Source organism: Rousettus aegyptiacus, unplaced genomic scaffold (genome assembly GCF_014176215.1).
Source record: "Rousettus aegyptiacus isolate mRouAeg1 unplaced genomic scaffold, mRouAeg1.p scaffold_m13_p_2, whole genome shotgun sequence".
NCBI classification, from domain to species: Eukaryota; Metazoa; Chordata; class Mammalia; order Chiroptera; family Pteropodidae; genus Rousettus; species Rousettus aegyptiacus.
This window is the reverse complement of record NW_023416295.1, coordinates 138475596-138499312: the sequence shown is the minus strand read 5'-3', so window position 1 is coordinate 138499312 and position 23717 is coordinate 138475596. Positions and strand designations below refer to the sequence as shown.

General features: G+C 34.5%; 1 protein-coding gene across 5 annotated transcripts in view; it reads right to left on the bottom strand.

Annotated features, from left to right (window-relative positions):
• The window catches only part of LOC107514213 (maltase-glucoamylase, intestinal), a 177340-nt gene extending 153843 nt beyond the window's left edge, over positions 1–23497 (bottom strand). For 2 of the 5 annotated variants that reach the window (XM_036236620.1, XM_036236622.1), the window contains exon 1: positions 22140–23497. The gene's annotated coding sequence lies outside the window, so the exon portion shown is untranslated. Of the gene's footprint in view, positions 1–2704; positions 3324–22139 lie in introns of those variants that run through there. The other 3 variants (XM_016151710.2, XM_036236624.1, XM_036236621.1) reach the window with 3 other exon arrangements.
• Between the last annotated feature and the right edge of the window lie 220 nt (positions 23498–23717).

The following is a 23717-nucleotide window of genomic DNA, read 5'->3' as shown; positions in this document are numbered from 1 at the left end:
AATTGCTTAGGAAATGTAAATAAAGAGCTATAATTGCTCAAAATAAATGGTGAAAAACAGTTTCACCAGGCAAAACCCCTTTTTATTTGCATAAGAATTTTCATTTCTCTATGACCGTTTCTTTTTAAAATCTTGCAGTAAATGTCACTGAATTGGATTATTTCTAAAAACAGCAAAATTTGGAGAAATAAGAAGTTGAACAAGCCTAATGACACAAACTTAATCACCAAAGAGTCATCTGTCATATAACACTGAGAAGTGTTAATTCCCTGCTCTGTCCTCCCCTGTAAGTAAGAGAATAATTCCTTAGCCAAGAGAGATCTATTGGAGCTTGCCCATCATGAAGAAACCAAATTAAATACAAATAAGGTATTTGGAACTTTTCTTTCTTAAAGCAAACCTAGCAAAAGTAGAAGTGAAGCTACTCTATATGGGTATTTGGAGCAAAGCTAATGAAGTTGATTAGGAGGAAAAAGTCATGGGTTAGAAAAATAACAAACATATAGCATAAAAACAAAATTTCCCTATACTGTTATTCATATAATTTTAGGGAACTATTTGGTGTTAACCTATTGAATAAATCAGAATAGATTAAACAAGAACATGGTTTTTTTTTTTCCAATATGAAACAAGGTATGGGGTAATTACAAGGATCTAAGACTCATAAAAAAGTTACGATTGAGAACTTGAGAATAATGAATATGTATCTGCATGGGACATGGGAAATACAACTTAAGGTCCTATACTCATTTGAAATAAAGTAGCTTTAGTCGATACATTTTTTCCCCCAGTATGATTCACAAAATCCCACTACTACAGATGATGCCTATAACTTCAAGGCTGGAGCTAAGACCACTTCTCCTAAATTACACGAGTCAGCTGCATGCATGGGACCTGCAATGAAAAGCTGGTCCTCTGGTAGGAAGCAGCAATGCCAATGATTCAGAAGAACTGAACTCTGAATGTAAAACAGCTTTAGGAACATCAATTTATTTCACTATGTTCTCCTTTTTAGGCATACACAAGAGTGACATGTGACCAAAAACAAAAGGGCCTAAATAAGCCTAAAACATTTACTTTCAATAAGTACAAAGTATACATTTTAATAAATAAGGCACTGTGATATAGTTTAATTGGCATTTTTCTTTCTTAATGGTACATAAAATAAAGATGCATGTTACAATTTATGGCATTTATTTTTGATGAAACATGGTAATAAGAGGATCTAACCTCAGAACTGTACTAAGGATAAAACAGATGATCTGAAAGGCCAAGCACAGTACCTGGTACATGTTAATAATAACTACATATTAGTTATTATTAGTGGTTTTTCTATAGAAATTATACAAATTGAAGGACTGCTTAACAAAGTTCTGCTTCCTTGCAATTTTGTGATTGATTTTATAATACTGACACCTCTTCAGTCAATTGACTCTTTTAGTTCTTTTAAAATATGTCCACAAATTCTTCGATACTCCTCCCTTCGAATGTTGGCTTTACTTAGTGACTAGCTTCTAAATGAAATGTGGCAGAAGCGACAGTGACTTACAAGCTAAAGAGTAAAAGGCACTGTGGTGCCCTCTTGCTTTCTTTCCCTTCTGGATCACTTGCTCATGGAAGCCAGCTACTATATCACGAGAACATTCTAGCAGTCCTATAGAGAGGTCTATGTGGTGAGGAAATAGAACTTCTTGTGAGCAGCCATCAAGGGACTGATGTCTTCTGCCAATAGTCATGTGAGTGAGTCATCTTGGAAGTCAATCTCCCAGTCTCAGTCAAGCCTCAGGTGACTACCATCCTGGCCAGTGTCTTGATCGTAAACTCATGAGAGACACTGAGTCACACCACTCAGAGAAGCCTCTCCCAGATTCTTGACTCAGAAACTGTATGATGTAACAAATATTTAGTTTTAAAGCAGCGAGGTTTGGGGAAAATTTATTTCACAGCAATAAATAATTAATACAATTGTTTTTATTCCCTTTATATCAAAACAGGAGAAGAAAAAGTATCTGGCATCATTAAGTTTTTGACATTTATGTTCAAAGAGGTTGACTACATTTTACAGAAATATATCGCATGTGTGAAAATGAGTGTTACTACTAAATCTTTTATTCGAGAAAATATACTATCTATCTTGTAAGTCCCATTTTTCCATTTTGAATGGAAGGCTAAATCTACCTAGTTCTTTCTGGCAAAGTCATTATAAAATAATCTCTCTTCCATAGCTGATATTTCAGACAACATTTACTATAAGATCTGCATTTCAGAAAGTAATAAATGCCATCAATCCTTTTCAAAATCTCAAACTGCCCTCCAAAACACTTGCTTAACTCCATAATTGGTCTCGTAATCTTGGCTTCGAAAATTTCTCAATTTTCCACCCTTCCAATAAATGCTTACAAGGCAAAGGAGGAAGTTACTGCCGAACCTCTAATCTCTTCTCACCTTTCCAGCCAAGGCCATCATTAGGGTCCCCTAAGTAGGTGATAGCATCTCTCTGATTTACACCCTCAACATATTTAAGCTAAAAAATACACAATGGTGACAGTGATAGCAGTAAGACGGGTGATAAGCAAAGCACTCACTGCCACAACTGAAATGTCATAGCTCAATACGAAAAATCACTCCATCCGTGAGTACTGAACAAAGAGGTTAGACTGGAAGATGTCTCCCATCAGCTTTGTCAGGTGGAGGTGTCACTCACATTTGTTGCTTCTTCTCCTTGCTGTCTGACTGACTGTCACCTAATTGGGATCAATTCAGATGTCAGATCTTCAGCCAAAATCTATGGTCCTTGACATCAAATCAGCACCCACGTGGCTAAAACTGCGATGCACGGTGCTGGCTTCCTGGAATCTGAATGAGAGTTTGAGGTCTTAGTTGTAAAGTGAATAAGAAAAATATATATCGATATATTTCATAACTGGGCTTTAGATGCTACAGGGACCTAGGAGCATCTGGATTACATAGAAACCCGTGACTCAGAAACTAGTGATTCACCCAATGTCACAGGCTGCTTAGTACGGAGCCATCTTAAAGACATAACTCTCTGATTCCTGATCCGGTGCACTTCCTACAGCATACCTGTATCACACAGTTTTGATAGACATATTTTATTGATCTTGGTTTGCTTCTTTTATTATATTTTGTATTTAAAAAATAATACACTCGCATGCAAAACAATTAAAAATATATGACCTCATTTACATAAAATTTTAGAACAAAACCAACATATGTTACAGTTTACTATGCAATGAACCTATAAAAATATGGATGGAAAAAAACTCACACCAAAGTACACTGGTAGATTTGGAGATTGGGATCAAAAAAAGGTTAAAAAAAGAGCTTCACCTACTTCTTCTACATTATATACATTAAGAGAAAAAAAAAAGATTTGAAGCAAATATGTCCCAAAAAACCCTTTCTATATTTGGAGAGTTCACTTTCTTTATAATGTGCTTTATGCATCTCTGTATATTTTAAATATTTCTTGATTGAAACAAAACAAATGTTGTTATATATCATAAGCAAAGTGCCCCTCCTACTCCAGATCTCACTGCCCCTCCCCAAATGTAAACTTTAATTAAGTTTCTTATATATTCTTTCAGAAATTTTCTTTGCATATATAAATTTCCTTAAAAACATGCAAGTGGAATCATAATATATATAGTTCTTCGCTTTGCTTTTTTCACTGAAACAGCACATCTTGCAGATGTCTTCATTTCTGACCTCATCTTTTTAATGGATTCAAAGTATTCTATTGAAATGATGTATCATTTTAATCTGTTTTATCTGAAGGCTCGCTACTCAAAGTATGTTCCTTGGACTAACAATATCAGGATCACCACAGAGTTTGCTAGAAATGCAGAATCTGCATTTTAATAGATCTTTAGGTGATTTCTTTGAAAATGAAAGTTTAATAAAGGCTGATGTAAATAAAAATAGAACATGCCCAGTGACCTTGCTTGAAATTATCTGGAATATTTACGTATTAAACATATTTATTTAAAACTGACAAATTTATTTTTAAAGTAAATTTTCTTTTATGTAATATGACTAAAATACAGTCTCAGTATATAAGAAACTCAACTGTAATAAGCTTATTGCATGGCTAGAGATTGAATACAATAAAGCAATTAAGAAATAATTACTAAAATTTCTTCACAGTTGTCTTCTACTGAGTCAAATGTTGCTTGCCCGTTTTAGAAAGGGAATGAAGAATAGTTCAGCTTCAAGAGGCTTTGAAATATTACCATAGAAACAAAACAAACCAATGAAACTAGGCTTGAAAAGTACACCAAAAATAAAAAAACAAATAGGTAATCATGTGGATAAAAACAAGGAAATGAAAATCTAGAGCAATTTTCCTTTTCCTAATACCAATCATAATATACTTCTCATACCTAGTTTTCTAGGGTGAGGAAAAAACTTTCCATACGAATGTTTATTTGGCTATCTTTAGCAGCTTCTTAGATTTCAGGGTCTAGGAGGTAAGTCTGCAATAAGAATAGAGAGGCTAGAACACAATGGAAACTTGATAAGGAATGCAGGCACTATTGTTTAGCCCTGGTGCAGAAATAACATCATCTTCATCTTTCTTTAACTACTGCTGTCCTAAGGTGATACTTGGTACCTGTATTGGTACTAAGTTCTTCTCATCATAGATACTGTCTATAAACAATCTCACCTACATCGGTGGCTTTGGCTACCACCCAAATATCTCCCATCTGAAGCCTACTCTAAAGCTCTAAACTTTTATTTCCAATGAACTATCAAAAATCTATACCTGGATGAGCCACCAATTATTCTAACACAGTGATTCTCAACTTTAGGGTATCTCAGAATCATCTGGAGGGCTTGTTAAAAACTCACATTTATGGGCTCATCTCTGAACTTTCTAATTTAGTAGGTCTATTATAAGACCTGAGATTCTATTTCTAAAAAGTTCCAGCTAATACTGCTGGTCCAGGGACCATACTTTAAGAAACATTGTTCTAACAAAACATATTCAAAATTAAACTTATTTTCTTCCTCCAAATTCTTCCCAACCAACCATCATTTCCCATTCTATTGTTCATCCAAGGTCATAATGTTGCTTATAATCATTTCGAAATTCTGAAAATAATCCTACCCACTTCCCTCTCCTTCTTAATGTAGAAGTAAACTTGGTCTGTGGTTAAAAAGAGTCAATGACTTACTACAACATACATGAACATCTACAACATACAGAACCTTATGATACCAAAAATTTCACCAAGGAGGTGAAAGGTCTATATGCTAAAAACTATAAAACACTGATGAAAGAAATTAAAGAAAACACAATAAATCAAAATATATCCTGTGTTCATGGATCAGAAGAATTAATTTTATTAAAATGTCCATACTACCCAAAGCCGCCCATAGATTTAATGTAATCCCTATCAAAATTCCAATGGTATTTTTTACAGAAATAGAAAAATAATCCTAAAATTCATATGGAACCACAACAGACCCTGAATAGTCAAAGCAATCTTGGAAAGAAGAATAAAGCTAGAGGCATCACACTTCCTGATTTCAAACTATACTACAAAGCTATGATAAGAAAAACAGTATGGTATCAGCATAAAAATAGATACATCAATCAATGGAACAAAATCTAGAGCCCCAAAATAAACCTACACATATACAATCAACTAATATTTGGCAAGAGAGTCAAGGACACTCAATGGGGAAGGATAGACTCTTCAATAAATGATGTTGGGGAAACTGGATTACATGCTGTAGAAAAAAAATGGACCCCTAAATTTACACCACTCATAAATGTTAAATGTATTAAAGATTTAATGTAAAACTCCTTGACGGAGACATAGAGACAAAGCTCCTTGACATTGGTCCTAGCAAGTATTTTCTAGATATGATACCAAAAGTATAAGGAAAAAATGCAAAAATAAACAAGTAGGACTATATAAAAATAAAAAGCTCCTGCACAGCAAAAGAAAATGATCAAAAAAATGAAAAGATGACATAAAGGATGGGAGAAAATATTTGCAAATTATATATCTGATAAGAGATTAATATCCAAAGTATATTAAAAAAACTTCTAAAACTCAATAGCAAAAAGTCAAATAATCCGATTTTTAAATGGGCAAAGGACCTGAATACACATTTTTCCAAAGAAGATATACACATCACCAACCAGTAAATAGAAAAGTGCTCAACATCACTAATCATCAGGGAAATATAAATCAAAACCACAATGAGACATTACCTCACACCTGTTAAAATGGCTGTTATATGAAAGACAAGAGACAATAAGTGTTGACGAGGATATGAAGAAAAGGGAATCGTTGTGCATTGTTGGTGGGAATATAAACTGGTACAGCCACTGGAAATAAAATCACTACCTTGAAGGGACATAGACACTTTCACATTCATTGCAGCATTATTTACAATAGCCAAGACATGGAAACAAGCTAAGTGTCCATGGATGAACAGATGGATGGATAAAAAAAATATAACATCTATCTATCTATCCATCCATCCATCCATCCATCCACCCACCCACCCACACACACAAGTGTTTATACACACACACACACACACATGCAACGGAATATTATCCACCCATAAAAAGGAAATTCTGCTATTTGCAACAAGATGGATGAATTCTGAAGATGAAAAAAGTCAGGGAGAGAACAAATACTGTAAATACTATATGATCTCACTTATATGTGTATCCAAAAAATCTAAACTCATAGAAACAGATAGATGGGTGGTTGCCAGGGTCAGGAGGGTAAGGGAAATGGGTGAAGGTGGTCAAAGGGTACAAACTTCCAATTACTAGATGAATAAGTTTTGGGGATCTAATGTATAGCATGGTGACTATAGTTAACAACACTGTGTTATATATTTGAAAGTTGCAAAATAGTAGCCTTTAAAAGTTCTCAATACACACATACACACAAGATAATTATCTAAAATGACGGATTTATTAACTGGTCTTATTGTGGTAATTATTTCACAATATTTACGTATAGTAAATGGTCATGTTGTATATCTTAAACTTATACAATGGTAGGATACGATTTATGAATTTGCTAATCGTTCCTCCCTATTTTATGCCTTAACATAATGAAACATTTTGGCAGCATGAGGATCACTTAAACACAGATTACATAGATATGTTTACATCTGTGCATTGCTAGACAATATTTTCAGGTACGATACTGAAAATCATGTAAAAGACAAGGACACCTTCAATAATCAAGAAAGTCATAGGAAGATATGGATGTATAGTGGTGCTGGGGAAAAAATAAAGTACAAATAATCAGTAACACTAGCTCACTATATTTTAAGTTCTCTGTTACTCACATGTTAACTAAGTCATTGCTATACTAACACAAAATACCAATCGCACATCTCGAATGTCTAAGAATCTGCCAACATTTAACCAGTGAGTACAGGGTTGCTCCCCTGAAAGATTTCATTTCACTTATGAATGGCCTATAAAATTATATTCACCTTATGTGTCTACACAATACCACATACTTGAGCATGCAAAACTCTGTCTAGCACAGGTAAGAAAAGCTACAAATAAATAAATAAATAAATAAATGAATAAATAAATAAATAAATACAAGAGGTCTGTCCTATTCACTTTATAAATTGAAAAGTTAACAAAAATGGGTGTCCATGACAACCTTTGCTGGTTAGGCACGACTATATTAAAGTAGAGCCAAACTACTGCATTCCTGTGTGCTTCTGAAGAGATCTGTACAACCAAATGACTTTTGTTTTCACTAGTCTTGTATTATTTTTAAGGAACTGGTCCATTTCATCTAAGTTATCGAACCTGGGTATCTAGAGATGTTCATAATATCCCTTTATTATCCTTTTAACGTCAGTGGGACCAGAAATAATGGGCCTCTTTCATTACTGATATAATTTGTGCCTTCCTTTTTTTCCTTGGTCAGCCTGGCTAAGGATTTATATGTTATTTTTAAAGGGAAGAAAATCATAACATTTTAAAATATGTTGCTGCTTTCATTCAGATGTTTTACTGAAAAAGTCTCCTTTTCAAAATGAAATATGAACTTTTAAATAATTCTGAGTTTCTATGTTCTAATTAATATTATAGATGGGGAAAAATAAAATTAACATATAAATTTGCTTTTTTAACACTTTTACAAGGCAATCGCATCCCTCACTATTACTATGTATCGGAATACATGCATATTAAAATCTCTTATGCACTTATAAAAGTTTTCAAATGTCTGCAACACCCATATAAGATATTACTTGAAGGTTTATTGTCCTTTAAATATGCTTTCAAATAAGATCCAGCAGGAATTCCAAAAATAAAAAGTGTCTATTTAAATACCAGCTTTTAATAGAACATGGAGAGTATAATTGGATGGCCTGAGTAAAGAACAGACCAGTGGAAAACGGTGGAATTTCCATGGCCGTTAAATACAAATACGGTTAAAAAAAAAAAAAAAAATGTCTCCTAGCATTAAATTCCTGGCACCTTTTATAAACACATTTCTATCACCCAGGCTGTAGGCTGTTGGTTTGTATTGCCTTTGGCATCAAGAGAAAACTGACCCAAGTTGGCTGGAATTACAAGCACCTTTATTATTTACTTTATGAGAAATCTGGAGTTGGTGGTTCTAGAGGCAATTTCGCAGCTTAGAGAAAATGGTTCTTTCTCTCTTTCTACTCTGCTGTCTTTAACTTGTGGGCTGGTTCTCTGAGATGGTGAAACGGCTACTAAAGCTACCAAGAAAATGTCTTCGAATCACAGCAGGCCAGGCAGGAGGGAAAAGACAAAGGACACAAGGGCTTTTCCTTGCACAGGTTACGCCTTTCTTGGGGAGGAACATCTTTCTCAGAAGCACTCAGTAGGCTTCTTCTGACAGATTACTGTCTAAAACAGGGTCATATGTCCTCCTCTCAGTCACTGGCAATGAGGCGTGGGATTGCCACATTACCAAACAGAAGGAAGTTTGCTTCACAAGGAAGAAAAGAATAATGCTGTTACCTGAGTAACCAACAGTGTATGTATATTTTTTCTTGTTAAAAATATAATTTGAAAAGTAGAGTTTCACCAGAAAGCTTACTACATAACCATCGGTGATTAATCTCTGAAAAATTCTACATATAATAAAATCCATGGATTGCTTAAATGGTGAACATTTATGTTCATCAAATCCATGTATAAGAGTAAATTGTACAGGATTTATCATTTGCAGATAGCTAAAAAAAAAAAAAAAAAAAAAAAAAAACACTAAAACAAAAAAACCCATCATCCAATAAATGCTCCAAGTGCCAAAACAATAAGGAACTGATCATATGAATCTCAAAACTGAATATTGTTTTACACATAAGTCCTAAAACAAATAACTACGTAGTCAAGTTTTACCTTTGAGAAAACCAGCTTTGGTTCAAAAAATTCTTTTTAAATAGGATAATCAGAGAGATAAACAAAGAATCAGTATTTTTAGCACTTACTAGAGCTAGTTTACTGTGTTCAGCTCTTAGCATGTGGAGCTCTTTTAATCCTCATCTTAAACCAATGAAATACAATTATTTCTTTTTAAAAAGGATAAAACTACATCTCAGAAATATTAAGTAACTTATTCAAGGTCATTAATAATAATGAAAGAAGGATTCAATCCTAGTTTCTGACTACTGCCCTACTCTGATCACATATGCAAAAGTAGCTATAGCTAGAGTAGTATTTCACATGTCTAGATAAAATGGCAATAGGTCTTTGAATGAGTTTATAACAAATCAATCCAAAATTCTATGATGGCTCCACCAAAGAATAAAACAAAGACCACCAGACATATAAATATACAAGTTAACTGACTTAAAATAAATACTCCCAAAGCTGAGTCTGTTAACTTACTAGACAACCAATCACATCTCAGTAAAGAAATCTGCTAGTTAGTTAGTTCATTCAGGGAAAAAAAAAAGTCCAGAGGTTTTGAGTTCTACAAAGAGTGCATTCATGATAGCTGTAGTAATTAAGCATGAAAGTCAGTATTTTAGGTAGGAGAGAATAAGTCCCTAAGTCAGTACATGGTTGGTTAAAACAATGCCCACTGGTGATGGATTAGGAAAGAGTCTTACACCACAGCCTCTATTTAGGTTATGTTTCTAAAATCCAGCCTTCTCACTTGGGAGAAGCCATGGTTCTCATGAACGTGTGAGGGAACTGTATCTATTGAAAGGAGCCATTTTTTTCTGAGTCAACACTGAATCCAGGAAGACCGCAAATGGAAGCAGAATGAGAACATTAAGCTATATGGGAAGAATGACTGATAATCTTTCCTTAGTACATGGAATAAATCCTCCAACAGTATTCAGTCTTCTTTCCATCCTTTAACATTTTATGGGCATACCTAGATGAATAAGAAAGGGTACATTCACTCTCAGAGATTCATCTTGTTCAGAAGCAACAGAGATGTGTCTTGGGAATATACAGGAAAGGCCTGTATTCCAGCCTAGCTCCAAGTGTGTGGGGTCAGAGAAAGCCTCCTCTAGCAAGTAAAGTGCTCAATGACATTTGAATACACACACACACACACACACACACACACATATATGTACATATATATATATATACACATTAACTTTCTATATTAAAATTTTCCTTCAAAACCCAATCAAAAATTTATTATTTCTCCCTTGAATTTTTCACAACTTTTAAAAAATGAAAATAGATGTTAAGATTTAATTTTTCTTCTGATTATTGAAAGGGTTTCTTGTGACTTTTATCACTCATATTTTCAAAGCCTAAACTTGCAACTACTTGATAGTCCATTAAAACATGCCATTTAGCCACTAGCTACTAATCATTTCATATGATTATAGCACAAAAAACATAAGTGATTGCAATATTCTACAACTAATTGAGCTAAATGTCAATATTAAACTTTTGCCTAAAAGGTAATGAAGAAATATTTATAAGGTGGAAAACAGGCCTTATTTTAACTCATAAGTATATATGAAGCACCTAAGAAATCAGTCAGAAGTGTTTTATTCTTTATTTCTCTTAAATGTTACACTAGGTTTTGAAATTCAATGATATGTCCAAAACAATCTGCTAAACTATATATTTTACACTGGCTTGTTTTAAAAGTTGGAGATATAGCAAAAGGCATTGTCAAGCGCCTTTTATTTTTATCTAACATCACCAACTTTGAACAATGCTCCATTATTCTCTGGTAAAGTGCAAGAAAAGATCCACAGTCTTCTATGCTTCAGTCTTAATGTAGAGAGTGGAGTATAGATAAGACATAAGTCCATACATTTTACAACTGTTAAGACTGCATGATGAAAGGTGGTGGCATCATTACACTTTTCTGCCTAGCTCTTTGTATATATTTAAATTTTTCTTTAATAAAACATTTTCTTTAAAAGTCAGTGTTCCATAGTCTTACCTGCTAATCAGTACGACCGGTAATTTCATGAAAAATAAGACGATATTTTAGAATTTATATTTTCTTACCCAAATTAGTAAATGATCCCTCAAACCTTTCCCCCATGTTTATGCAGTATTTCTACAAAATGATGAGAGAGCATATTGTTATCATTTGTAAGACTCCATGTCTTCATCAGAGTCATCCCTACTTCATGAAGAATCCATTTCTAAATACCTGCAAAAATCTTTTATTAAAACAAAATCTGATTTCATATTCCATTTTATAAAATAAGTAAAAGTTCCCTCAGTCTTTAATGAGCCAGTCCAAATACTGTGCTTATCAGTGAATGACTTAAAAATGTATTTTGAGAGAAATTTCTGCCAATGTTTGATATGTTTAACTGACCCATATAACAACTGAATGGCTGCTTTTTTCATGAAGAAAAGTACACAGCTGATAATTCCCTCTTTTTGCCAGTGTCCTACTGGTAAATATTTAGCGCTAAAAAAAAAAAAAAAATACATACATAAATCTACATACACCGTTTTTTTTTTTAATTCTACTGATACAAAGGATGTAGCTCACAATTTGCAAGTAATAATAAGTTGTACAAAGTTCGTATAGCCATCTGATTCCGAAAACACGTTTCGTTGATTTTTGTTGAAATCTTGATTCCATGGCTAGCGTATTTTTTGCAATTGTCATGACTTGACAAAAACAGATTACAAATAAATAGTTGATTATGACCTATTTCAGCCCAGAAGTTACTGCCATTACTGATGATGAATTAGTGTATTTCTGACATATTTATTGATTGATATTTTCATTTTTGTTAAAAGTATGAAGAAAGTGAAACAAGGACATGTGTTAGAACTTCACTGCATTAATGACATGATCGACTTTTCTGAAATGAAACTGTCTTCGAAACCTGGGATAATATTTTCTCAATTTCGTGCTGTTCACAACATAGTGAATACACACTCAGTACATTTTAAAATTTAATCTGCATTAATAACATTTTATCCATCACATTCTTATGTCTATACCAACAAAAGAATAAAACAAGCCCCAGTTTGTAGCTTGCCAGCACCCATGGGGTAAGTACACCTAACATTCCTGAATCTCAGCTACCAACATGATGTCCTTGAAAATGGAGTGGGGAGGCGATATACATAGCGAATGTAGTCTACAGATACATATAACTTCAAAAGTAGGCATGAAAGCAAAATGTAGGAAAATAGGAATGAATGTATTTTGCTTTATACTAACTTTGTTCTTAATATAACTTACTTAATTATAAGTTTACATAATTTTTAATAATGGCTGTTTCACTGGCTCAGAAAATTCCCCCAAAGTGAACAACCACTTCTTATGAACCAGCACAGGTTAGCTCAGCCATACCACAGCTTCTCTTATACACATGAGCTAATATATGTAATGTATGGTCTGTGTATGTGTGTGTGTGTCTGTGTGATAAAACAGCTTTTAAAATTCCTCCATCTACTTGCCCACTGGTCCTGTTTTGCCAGAAAACATGCAATTCTTTCTTATACAGAGTATTTGCTCAAACTAAAATGAGTTCCATTAATCCTTTTGAAATCTCTGACAAATTTCAGGTCTTCTCAGCTCCAATACCACCACTACCCCAAGGCTCTCTTTATAATTAATCCCTCTTTTTCCTTTCTCCGTGCTAAAGCACAAAATGCATCCTCTACCTGAAATTTTCTTACTTCTATCTCATGTTAGAATTAGGCATTTTGACAGCGGGTACCATAGCCTTTAAACCTTTCTCTTCACAGCAAGCACTCAACATGTTATTGAATCCAGCCTTACTCAACACATCTGATGAAAATATAAGATGCAACCAATATTGAGGTAACTTCCATGAAGACAAAGCTATCTGCAGTGTACCCAAAACCCAATTCTTCCCTGGATCATTTGACGAATGAATAATCACAAACATATGGAAGAAAGGCTCCAGAATTTTATCATTTTTATCAAAGGGAATTTGTATCAAAGAAAATGTCATTGTCATTTGGTCTTGAACAATACGATAATACATAAACACTGAACCCCAACACAAACGAGGCTCAAGCTCCATTTAACTAAAGAAGTCAAGCAGTACCTGGTGTCGAAAATAACACATGTGCGCAGCTAGGACATTTTCCAAAAGGCCAGACAGCAGCTGAGGCCATAGTGGAAGTTCTTTCAATAGTTAAAATTTGGTAGGCTTAAATCCTGGACTTGTTTCAACTGTTCACTGGACAGTCTCTTAGTGTTTCTGGGGGTGGGGGTTTTTATCTGTAAACCTACAAAGCCGAAAGAGATGGTCTCTAAAAAGAACTCTCTAACCCCAATACTCTATGGTTCTAAGACTCTAACATGTACAGCCAAGCAATACAGAGGCTTCTGTCTAAAACCCAATTCAGACATCAAGTTATCAAATGGTAGGCATGAATGCTTTTTTCTTGTTCTCCAAGTTGATATTGTTCTACAAAGGGAATCATCTTAAACTTTAGAACTATATGGAGAAAAAAATTAATCAATAATAATATATTACTTATAATTTATAGCTGCATTATAGTGGAATGGTTTTATAGTTTTATTTTAAACCCATGCTTCTTCTGAAATGTTGAATTGTTCTGGAAAAGATTCTAATTTTTCAATAAAAATTTTTCTGCTACAGATAAAGATTTTTGGTAACTATAGGCTCTGCATCAGAGTGTTGGCTGCCATGGAAACCAAAGGACACAAATATCAAATAAAATCTAAATCAACAACTGGTAATCCCTGTTGGAAAAAATACTTTTTTCTCTATTAAAAAAAGAATGATTTTAGAGGTTCAGCAGTGGGGAAAGGCAGGCAAGGTTCATAAAGGTGATGCTAACAGGTCCCTCAGGGAGTCACAGAGTATGAGTATGGAGTGCTGTGTCTGTCTTTACAGTGGTCTGAAACAGCCAAGCAAAATAAAAAGGTGGTTATTACAGAAGGAAGCTGCATCACTGGGGAAAGTGGGTAGGCATCCTTTGATACTACACTGACCTCAGTGCAGAAATAATTGGTCCTATGAAATTTATAGAATTAAGGAGGTAGAAATCCAACTCAAAGAGCAACATTCTAGGTGTCATGCAATTCAGGTCTTCTCCCTGGGCCCCCCTACATTAGTTCCTCAGCTTCTATTAACCCCAAAGGAAAATAAAGTCTAAGCTTTCTCTTCCCTCTAGATATCTCAGAAAAGATGGCCTCACCTGTAAATGTGGCCAGCTTTCCTATTTCAAGCCAAGAGGGAAAGAAGGAAGAGAAGGTGCATACTCATGTTTATCACTACGAGACAGTACTTACGTTCACATTTTCCTATAGTCATTGGCTTTTAACCTCAAAATGTAATTCCCGCATCTTTCATCTTGATTACATCTCTGGTATTACTCAGCACCCCTTAAATGAATATTTGACAATAGCCACATGTTTATTAATAAACATCCTTTGGATACCTACAATACACAAGATATTCTGCTAGCTTCTTTGTGGGTAAAAGGGTTAAATAAACATAAACATACATTCTCTTCCCCATAGAGAGCATAGCAATTAGAGATGTGTCATTTCCAAACAAGAACGTGGTGTCACATTTTAAAATATTATCCTTTCTGTTAATATTAATGATGTAATTTTTAAGGTGCCTTTTGGTATTATCATATTTAGCAATAGAGGGTAAAATATCCATATAAATGCCACATATATGTTATATATACATTTTTCAAAATATTAACATACACATTTTAATTGGCTATCATATAGCAACTACCATATTTTTATAATATAGAATATTAGCTATCATATAGTTTATTAGCTAGTAAATATTTAATGTATATATTCTTTCTATAAGGCATTTATATGGAGAGGGTTAAGGGAAATTATCATTTCATTGAGATAAGGACAATAAAGGAAAATGAAAATCCAGTTGAAAAATACATTGGTACCTATACAGTAGTTATGGAATGCCATTTAGAGGTTGGTAGTCGGGGTAAACTCATGTAATCTCCATTTCAGGAAGTCCCTATGGGAAAATCATTCAATCACTCTCACTAGTTGATTGTGATACAACCTCCCATACTAAGGCTTATTTCCGCATCTAGATTTGGTACAGGACATCATTGGAGTCCGATCATGGTTATAAGTAATGGTTACACAGATGCTGCCAATCTTTGAAACAAACCCAAGCTATACTGCACCATTCTACACTGTTTGAAAATTAAGTAGAGACCGAATCAATAAAGGAGCTAAACTTGAAACTCTCAGGTGCATAGCTTTACATGCAATATCACTTTGCTAGCTGCAAACCAGCCTGTAAGAATACTCATATTCTAGGTCTAATACAGCTTCTGTCTGCTTTGCAGGAACTCTCTAAACCCTCTGTTTCTCAATCAGATTTTGGTAGGTAGTAGTTAATTTCATGTGTCCAATTGATGTGGCCATGGTGCCCAGAGACTTAGTCGAATATTGTTCTGGATGTTTCTATGAGTTTTTTTGGATGAGAGTAACATTTAATTTGGTGGATTTTGAGTAAAAAAGATTGCCCTCTTTAATGTGGGTGGGCTTATTTTTGACATTTGAGTACTGGGCTACTCCAGCCCATTTACCAAGTGACATGAAAAGCTACTGGTTTTGAATGGGACCTAGAATAAGAGATGGCTCTGCAACAGGTCCAGGCTGCCATGCAAGATACACTGCCTCTTGGACCCTATGTCCAGCAGATCCAATGGTGCTTGAAGTGGCAGTGGCAGATAGGGATGCTGTTTAGAGAATTCAGCTGGTCCCTATAAATGAATCACAGTCCAGGCCCTTACAATTTTGGAGCAAAGTTCTGCTATCCTCTGCAGCTAACTTAGACTCTCCTTTTGAGAAAAAGCATTTGGTATGATGATAAACTTTAATTCAACCACATCAATAGTTACATGAAAAGAATCTAAACATGCCATTTAAAGGGTAGATTGTCAGATAAAATGAAAACGCAAACTCAAAGATATGCTGTCTGCAAGAAACCCATTTTAGATACACCACCTAGATAGGGAGAAAGTAAATGGATGAAAAAAGACACACTTAGGTAAGCACTAATCAAAAGAACACCACATTGCCTATATTAATAGCAGACAAAGTTGAGAATATATAAACAAATGATAGTACATCTATCAGTGGAATATTACTCAGTATTGATAAGGAAAGAACTACATGCAACAGCATGAATGAATTTCAAATGCATTATGCTGAATGAAAGGAACAAGACTCAAAGGACTACATACTTCCATTTATATGACATTCTAGCAAACAACTCTGTAGGGACAAAAACAAAGCAGTCACTGCCAGGCTGGAAGTGGCGGAAGGGGCTGATTACAAAGGTATGTGGAGGAATTTTGGTGGTGAGGTTAGGGGTGATAATGACTGTTCTATACCTTGATAGTTGTTGCATATGTTTACCCAACCATATGCAAAACTCAAAGAACAGTACACTAAACTCAAAGAACTGCACACTAAAATGCTCGAGTGTCATGTAAATTATGTAAATTATCCCTTAACAAAAACATGAAAAAAAATATAGCCTCCAAAAATAGGCAGACACATAAAATTAATTCATCGAGTAATATGCGATATCTGATTTATGACTCTGATATTCACTTGAGAAAACTTATGAAAGAATAAATATTTTTCATATGTAATATACAGACATATTGTTGACATTTAATTCATTTTTGTTACTTAATAATTAAAACCACTTACTCATTTCAAGGACTGCTTCCTATTTAGCACTAAGAAAACAGATATACTTACGGTTTTCAACTTTTTGTAATATTTTCCCCCAAAATACTTCATATATAAAATTATAATTAATATTATTTACATAAAATCAATCATATTAATCATGAAAATGCTATTTCAAAAAGTTATAATACATGGCAAGTATTATTTTTAATAGAATTGCACTACGTAAAAAAAAATCAAGAAATTTCCTTGAACCAGCTGAGTTGTAACATTAATACAGAAAAGATTTTCTCCTCATGGGATCTGTATTTATTTCTAGTTTTCAATGAAACATCTCATTGTACAAAATAAGTATATCTAGATATCAGACAGGGAACCTTACAACTAATGAAGAAAATATCAAGTTAATTGTAACTTCCTCTTTGGCTGATGAGTTTTGATTAAGTGATTATGATACAAAAATGATAGAGTGGGAGGAGAAAAACTATTTTTTCCCTTTCTGCTTTGATTCACCACAGCAGTGTAAAGTGCTCTCAAAATAAGATATAAAAATAGAATGTAAAACGAAGTGATATGAATACAACACCAAGGCTGAACCAAAAATGTTACCAGGAAAAGATCGTTTATAAAAATTCTAAAAACTGCTTCCCTCCTCTAGCAGTCTTGTGGGGCTCGCCCTTCAGGGTACTCATTTTGGCCTTTGCTAGAAAGAATCCCTGAGACCCACTGGCCACCACTGTACAACTCAGTCTTAACCTGCATATTTCTTAAAAGGCTCTTAGATGACAATGGTAATCAGTATGTTTCTGAAAGGGGAATCTACTGGCATCCACAGACCCCTTTTTGGATTAACAGACAAAAAAAAAAAAATGAAACACTGACTGTCACACAACAGTCCTTCTAGACAGCTTTCAATGTTTCTCATTCAGGGTAATGCCTAGTTCATTTGGAAAAACTGTCATATCCACCAGTTGTATCAAAGCATCAAGGAATATCTGGGAGTTTAGATAAAGAGCAGCAGCAATTTTTGACTGCATAGTTGGTAGATGTGACTTGAAGTAAAAGTTGCAGCTAAAACCAAGTCAGTAAAATAAACATATCAGAATCTCTATGAAAGCAATTGAAGTGTCCTACGATAGATGACTGGCTAAAGAAACTGTGGTCCATATATACAATGGAATATTACTCAGCCTTATAAGAAAAGAAGAAATACTGCCATTTGCAACAACATGGATGGACCTCAAGATTACCATGCTAAATGAAATAAACCAGACAAAAAAGATGAAAATCACATTATATCACTTATATGTGGGATGTAAACCTAAAAGCAACAAATGAGCAGGACAAACAAACAGAGACTCATGGGACATGGACTATAGGCTAGTAGTTACCAGAGGACTATAGACTAGTGGGTACTAGTTGGGTGGGGGAGGAGGAAGTAGAGCATGGTGAAATCAATGAGTATACCCAGATTTCTGGCTTTATTAAGTGAGTATATGGTGATGTATGGATGGTGACAATTCAAGGGACGTGTGATTATGGGGGCTAGGAAGGAAGTTGCCAAAAATTTTGTCAAATGACTTCAAACAATTAAATCCAATGAATTGTGGAGTTTCTTTTTTCACTTGAAAAAAAAAAAATTACTGATGTCTGGGTCTCATCCCAGAAACTCTGATTTACTCTCACCTTGAAAATACATAAATTAAAACAAACAAACAAAAAACTCAAGGTCATTATAATGGAGTTAAATTTTATTCACTGAGTGTCAGATGTGCAAAATCAAGTAGTTATGTTTGTTTCTAAACCTGATTTCACTTTGTACTTGAGCCTCATTTTCACTTAAAAAAAAAAATGACAAAGTTATTTCTGTTTTTTTTTTTCCCCCATTTAAAATAATCTCTTTGGGGATGCTTTCTCTTCTGAAAAATTACTTAAAATATCAAAATTCAAAATTCCTCATGTTTTTTTTTTCTTTTCCCTCAAAATACGTCCCCCTTACCCCTGCTTCCTAAATTGGCATCTAGTTTTGGGAAGGATTTACTCAGCCCTGTTCTGGAAGGGAGAAGGATGAGAAAGTGGTCACTAGTGTAGTATCCTCCTTAACATCCATCTGATTATGATTCCTGGATACTATAAGATGCACAAAGTAACAAATAAAAAATTCAAAACAAAAACTGGAAAATAGAGTCATTGAGTCCAAAAAACTTTCCAAGACACGTAGCAAAAAGACAAAGTGACAGCTAATATGAATAAAACCAATATAGAACTTGGCAAGATGTTCTAAACATTAACTAATGGAAGTCCCAGAAAAAGAGAATAACAAAATGAAGGGGAGAGATTTTTCAAATAAATAACAGATAAGGATACTCCAGAAGTGATGAAGATAGTCAGCTACACATGAAAATAGCCTCTGAATAGAAAATTAAATATGAAAGACATTTCAGGGCATCGAGAATAAAGTGAATTTTTCAAAGAAAATACAACTTATCTTCAGTAACAAGAATTAGATAGGCATTATATTTCTTGTCATCAATAAAATATGATAAGAAGGAATTAACACAATACTTTCAAAATCCTGAGAAAAAATATTTTCAATTAAAAATTCTATACCAAGTCGCTTCAATAATCCAGTTCATGGCATTTGATAGCCAGTTAGAATAGAAACAAAAAATTTCGTTTCGAACCATCTCTTCTTAAAAAGTTACTTGTGGATTTACTCTAGCCAAAGAAGATAGTAAAGCAGGAAAAAGATATAGGATACAGGTACACAGGAACTAAATGGGAAGACTAGAGAACGAGAGTCCCAAAATGACAAGAGGCCTAGAAAGCTACCAGTCTATCTTAGAGAGGAAGTGAGGGGTGTCTGAGAGGAAAGATTCTAGGAAAAAAGAAGGCTGTCATAAAATATAACTGAGAGGCTAGAAAAAATGAAGGATATGTCAAAGAAAATGCAAAGGGAAAAGAACATTTAGAAATATCAGGAAAAGGCACTACAAAAAAAAATCAAGATCCAAATATAAAACAAAATCAAAATGCAGCATTATTTTAAACAATTGGGACCATATCTTCATAAGAGGAGAAGAGATATAATCTTAGCCTCCTCTAGTCATAAACTGAATTTTATTTATATTGTTATAGTATTTTCTGTATCATTGTCCAGTGTTAGATTTAACATATGGAAAAAATATAGAAAACTTGGGTGTAGTTTCTGAACAGAAAGCAAATTTAAATAACTTTGATAACATAAAAGCAAAACTCTATATGATATCAAGTACATAAGCAAATGAAAGGAGAAGGATGCTGATAGTTTCATCTTACGTAATGGGGCATTGAGACACACTAAGGAAGGTATATAGGATAAGAAACAGGGGATTAAAGTTACTGTTTAAAGTTACAAATTTGAGGAGAAAAACTAAAAGACATACAACCACCCCACACAGAGAGGAGGAAGCAGCAGGGGGAACTGCGGGCCTCTGAAGCCAAAGACTCATCTTTCGCAGCAGAGACCCGTCAACAAGATCTATTTTACATCTTTATCTGAATTGATTACTATGCATTGATGAATTAAAACAGAGATATAATCATATTTTTTGGTTCACTGAAGTAATTACCAAAAGATAAAAACAGAAATTACCGAAAGAATTTGCCTCTAAAGTGTATGTTTAGAGAACAGGCAGGGTCAATCAAGAGTTTAGTGCTTTTCATTATACAAGGACGAAAAATTTAAAAATTTTAAATCAGTGGAAAGAAGAAAAGGAAAAGGAAATAAATGGAGGAAATAAAAGAGTAAACCAAGAGTAAATGCACTTTAATATCTGTGCTTCCTACAGATTGGATGACAGAGTTTTTGCATTTTAAAGCTAATTTCTTTAAGTTTCCTGCTGATTTCTAGTGATTGATAGAAATATCAGTCTGAAATAGAAAATCATGATAGTAGAAATAAACCTTGCTTACTTCCACGTCAAGATATTTTAGGACAAAAGATGCAGGTTCTTTTTTCACTTGAAAGAACAAAATCCATCTGTTCCATAGGATTATTACTGACAGTCTTTCTTCTACCACATAGGTTTTATTTTATGTAACAGCATGAAATTACAGTTCTGAGGTCTAGCTTTCTACCTTTTATTTATTTTCTCTTTCTTTCTTTGGGGAAAAAAAAATGCAGATTCTTAATCAGATATTGAATTCCTACCTGGAATTCTTCTCTATTCCTTGAAGAACACCTGTTTTAGTCTTTTTTGTTTTTAATTTCCTTTGAGGGATGTTAAGGATTTCTATTATCTAGAGCCATATTATAAAGTAGTACAGCACAGCACACGTAGATGTAATATTACACATATAAAAATATAAAAGAAAAAAGACATAAGTCAAATAAACTCTGCAATGAAGATATTATACACCACAAAAGCAGTCTGATCTGATTTTAGTAGCATCTTAGTACTTCAATGTTAGAAAATTACTTTTAATAGCCAATCTAAGGGGAAGCATACTCTGGCACAAGAGATTGAAAAGCAATTGTCAGTAAGTAATGGATTTTACTTTTTTTTAAATTTAGATTCTTAATCAACCCTAGTCAAGTTCTTCTGTTCAACAAAGAACTCTAGAAGCAATTCACTTAAGCCCTGACCAGGGAAAACACTAAAGACGCATAAAAAAAGAGTTTAAGGAGCTAACAACATTATTGAGAAGATGACATTTATATGCTGATGAAATTGGAGGATAATCGAAGACTAGAATACTAAATTGAACACAATCAAGCCTCAAAATGTGTGGGTTGTACAAATGCATTTCTGAAACACTATGCAGGAGATAGAAGGGCAATGAAAGCAGTCAAGAATTCTAACCCACCCCACCTTACCACAGGTGAAAAGTTGAAGAATATATGTAGTTATAAAATTAAGGGACGTTAAGATCTCGAGTCTCTCATGTTCTCTTGTTCTACTCAGCAACTTTCCAGCTAATGCCCTAATTTCCCACCTTGATTCACAAGCAAGGTCTGCATGGCTTCTCTCTCCTTCTTGCCTCCCTTTGAGATTCAGTTCATCACAGTATTCCGACGACCTCCACCCTCTCTGCTCTCATTAAGGTTAACAGTAGCATCTCACCGGCCAAATCCAAAATCCATTTCGGTCCTTATTTTACTTGACATTTCTGTTCAGTTGAGACTATTAGGCGCTCTTTCCTTGAAATTGGGTTTCCCTTGAGATGGTTACTCTTTCACTGGCCCCCTAACCCTATGTTCATTCATCTGAAAAATAGTTGAGAATGTGTTTTTTAGGTAGAGCTGACAGAGCTTACTCTTTTTTTTTTTGGCCTAAGCTACTGGAAGAATGGAGTTGCCCTTTGCTCAGATGGGGCAGACTGCAGATGAAGTAGGGATAAGGGAGAGAGGATGACAGAATGCCAGAAGCTTGATTTTTTGGCTACATGAAATACAAGCTACTTATCAGATATCCACATGGAAATACATAAGAGGCAGTTGGGTAGATGAGTCTGAAATCCAAGGCAGAAGACTTGAGCTAGATATATAAATTTGAGGCTCATGTGACATACATGGCAGTTAGAGCTACGAAACTGGATGATCACAAAGCGGGTAAAGATAGAAAGAAAAGAGCTCTAGGGACTGAGCTCTGGGTCACTCTGATGTGTGAAGTTCTGCTCCTTCTTTCCGGAGCGCGAGGGCGATCCCCAGGTTGTGGCCCCCTCTTCGCTCATCCAGCACCGAGGTCTCAGCTCCTCTGGACAAGGAGCCATCTATTTCTCTTCTACCTCACCTTCCTCCCAGCTATAGGCTTGGGGTGACCAGTGTGACTTCTATTTCTTTCCCATATCATTTATTTATAGTATTTGGCAAACGCCTTCCTGTTTAATATCTGCTTGCTTCACTGTACTGACCTTTCATGAGCACACAGATCAATGTGCCATTAACCATTTGTGCCCCAGCACCTAGCACAAGGCCTGCCATACTGAAGGTGTATAGGAGGAAAAATAATTTTCATTCTATCTTTCTAAGTTCTTCTGGCTGGTCTAATAATCCAATTGATATGAGACAGGTTAACAGGAGGAAATAATCTAATTTATTACATGTGTACATTTGGAGGTTCCATAAGAATTTGGGACCCAAGGATGAATTGGGCGGTAAGGTTTATATGCCATTCTGGACTAAGGAAAGGGAGGCAGAGAGCTGGGACTTCAAAGGGAAAGTAGAAAATTCACAGGTAGATGATTAAAAGCAAACATTCGGTAAAAAAATTCTTGCCTGGCCACCCAGAAACAATAGGGCACAGAGGGAAATCTAACAAGAGACTTTCCTAGATCCCTTCCTGTCTGCCACACTTACTTCATATTATGCTAAGCAGATCTCACTTCCTGGATCCAGTTTTTAATCTGAATTCTTTAAGGCAAGTAAGAAGGAAATAAATGGCTCTTCTTGAGTCTTTTGTTTCTTAAAAATAATCCACTTAAAATAATCAATGACCCAGAAAGGTATATTTTGAGGTGGCAGACTCTGCCTTCCTGCAAAGGAAAATATTTATATTTGTTGAAAGACTGCAT